Genomic DNA, 3,377 nt, shown 5'->3' on the forward strand with positions numbered 1-3,377 from the left:
ATGTCTATTTAATTTTTTATTTTATTTATTTCATTGTCTATTTTAGTATTTTATTTATATCTTCATCTTTATCTCTTGTTTCCATTCATGCTGTATTTCTATTTCTACTTTGCACGGAGCATTGGAACAAAAACAATTTCCTCCCGGGGATTAATAAAGTATTCTGAATCTGAATCTGAATGAATCTGAAAATCAGGTGGAAATTCCAAGAGAAAGTCTTTTGACCTTGTTTGAGTTCGTTTGACCCTTGTTCATTTTGGGCTACTGCCAAGTAAAAGGAAGGCCGCACGTGTCTGAAACTCGGCACAGGCGATGTGCCCGGTCTCCCGATGAACATACTCATATTTCAGGCCCCTGCCTCAAAGCGTTTGTGAATTATTTCAAAAAAGCAGGCCTCACAGGCCAGATCACACCCCAGATGGTGACCTTTGACACTTCTGAAGGTCGCACGGGTCTGAAACTCGGCACGGTCGATGCCCCTGACCTCCTGATACACATACTCTAATTTCAGCATCCTAGCTCAAAGCGTTCATGAATTATTTAAAAAAGCAGGCCATAATTGGAGATGACCTTACACAGCCCATCCCCCACCAGCATGCTCTGAGACGGCTGCAGTAGTCCTTGCTCCCAAAACTACTCCAGGTCATTTTGGGATGCCTTTGGTCCGACCGACTCCGGGGCCCCTCACCATGCATCCACAGTTGATGCAACAGGTCTCCTGATGAACATACTCGAATTTCAGCCTCCTGGCACACAGCAGTCCGAGGCAAAAAACGACAAAGTGTTGTATTGGTCTTTTTCGGCTACTACTACCATTTAAAAAGTAGCCTCTTCTTTTCAGGCTACTTTTCTAATGGAGAAGGTAGCCCTTTAATACTGGGCTGACTAACTGAAGAAGAGGTCAAAATGGGCTACTTTTTAACTATGAAAAGTAGCCCAATTTGACCTCTTCTTTTTGAGCTACTTTTCTAATGGAGGAAGTAGCCCTTTCCTACTGGACCGACTTCAGTGGTACACTGTGTTCCATTTAGGCTACTTTTCTAATGGAGAAGGTAGCCCTTTAATCCTGGGCTGACTAATGTAGATACTACTCCATTTGGGCTACTTTTCTAATGGAGAAGGTAGCCCTTTAATACTGGGCTGACTAATTTAAGAAGAGGTCAAAATGGGCTACTTAGCTCTTTCCTACTGGACCGACTGGAGTGGTCCATTGTGCTCCATTTGGGCTAGTTTTCTAATGTAAAAGTAGCCCTTTCCTGATGGGCTACCCCGACGTCCCATTCCTACTCTGGGTCGAAATCTGACAAGGTTGCCAGAAACGTGGCTGTTACCACCATAGTACCACACTCATAAAAATGTCATTATGAACCTTGGAAGATCCAGCTGGGATTTAAACACTGGGTTTTTAAAAGAATTAGTGTGTTGGACTCAGTGTGCAGGCTTTTCTCAGTGTTGTTTTTTACCCACCCTTGCACATAGATGTGATGTGTATGTAACTGCACTCCTTTTGGTTTGGCCAGGAGTAATATAACTAATTCCCTGCATGATTCAATTCAGTATTTAACACAGGTATTGCACTACTGTTCAGCATTATCAGGTATACTGAACAGCTGATCAGCTGCTTTTTAGTGCTGGTTAGTCATGTGAAATTGACAAGAGTAGTTCAGTTCAGTTTTATTGTCAACAAATGAATTACTGATACATGCATAACAATTACTAGGTAGTTGGCCTGCCATCTTAAGGCCCTGACACGCCAAGCCAACGGTCGGCCGTCGACCAAAGTCTGGCCGTCGGTGAGCGTCTGTCGGCCTGGTTTTTGCGGTGTGTCCCACACTGTCGGCCCGTGGCGTCGGTGGCTTTTCGGCCAATTGAGCATGTTGAATCGGCGGCGGAGCTTGTCGGTGAGAGAGATCACTCTGATTGGCTGTTCAGGTTTTATTTCCTCGCCCCTGTAACGAGTGAATCTGCCTGTAGTGAAACCGGGGCTAACCGGTGCTTCCACCTCAGGCTCCATTTCACTCAGCTGCCCACAGACCCGCTGCTTCTTCCCATTTTAACCTGAATAACAAACCGGAGCTAGCTGGGAGCGGATAGCGGAGCGTTAGCCGCAGCATGACGGAGGAAAACACAGCCAGTTAGCCTCTGTTAGCTTCCCAGCTAGCCCCGGCAAGACAAAGACACTCTTTAGTTGATCAATAATTATTAAAAAAAATAAGATAAACTTCCCACACTAGGGAGATTCAATTGTTCCAGCAGGTCAAGAGTCAAACGCAAAGAAAAAAGTGACTGAGTGTTAAATAAGACAAAAACAATAAAAATAAATAATAAAAATAAAATCAAACTATAAAAGCTGTATACACTATATACACCTGTTACTATGCAGATGTGACCATGATGGATAATTGCACAGGATATTTGCACCAGTAATACAGTCAGATACACAAAATGGGTTATGTAACACAAGGAGGTCTCAAAACAGGCAAAAGTCCATGCACACAGACAGGTTGATCAAAAAATGCTCTAGAAAAGGCTGGAGAGTTTTTAGGAAGCAGGTCAGTGGGTCAGGAGACTGATTAGGTGATGGGTTAGGGTGGGAATAACTCTACAACTGGTGGACAGGTGAAAAATAGGGTCTGAAATGACAAGAGAGATTAATAAAGCATGGTAACATGAATAAGCATGAGAAATGAATTTGAAAGCAGATAAATTAGATGGAGGTCACTCTGCTTTATCTGCTTTGAACACTTTGAACTAAAGAATTATACAAGCCTACAAAATTACATGCAAAAAAATATTTTGGATATATCCAAAGTAATACTTGCTAGTAATACAGGATGATTGTGAGGCCTTTTTGAGAAAGCTATTAGCAGGCTGTTTTACCAGATGAAATTTGTAGTTGTCCTCACCATTACCTTACAAAATTGCTCAACTTGGACATAGATATTTTACCATTCAATTCAATGTAATACACACAAGGCTAAAAGTCTGGGAAGTTAACTAATTAGATTAACTATGTTTTTTTTTTAAAAAACAACAACTATATGTTGAAAAAAAAATTAAATGAAGAGAAAAAAAAGTTGCAGAAAATAATTTTAAGCAACTGGTGTCAAAGGTGGCTTGACCTTGTGACCTAAGTATTTCTAAAATTCTGGCTATAGCCTATATAAGAAGACAGACTTTTCTGTTCAACTCCTGGATGTCTAGGTGCAACTCAAAACATATGAGCATTGTATTTCAGTGTTAACACTTAAGTAGTACTGAGAGTAGCAGTAGACCAGCAACTCCTGTGTTCTGAGGTAGAATTACTGTGAATGTACTTAGTTACATTCCATCACTGCTAGCAATTATACTATGTGTGCTATTTGTAGAAGTTGTAT

Source organism: Epinephelus moara, chromosome 7 (genome assembly GCF_006386435.1).
Source record: "Epinephelus moara isolate mb chromosome 7, YSFRI_EMoa_1.0, whole genome shotgun sequence".
NCBI classification, from domain to species: Eukaryota; Metazoa; Chordata; class Actinopteri; order Perciformes; family Serranidae; genus Epinephelus; species Epinephelus moara.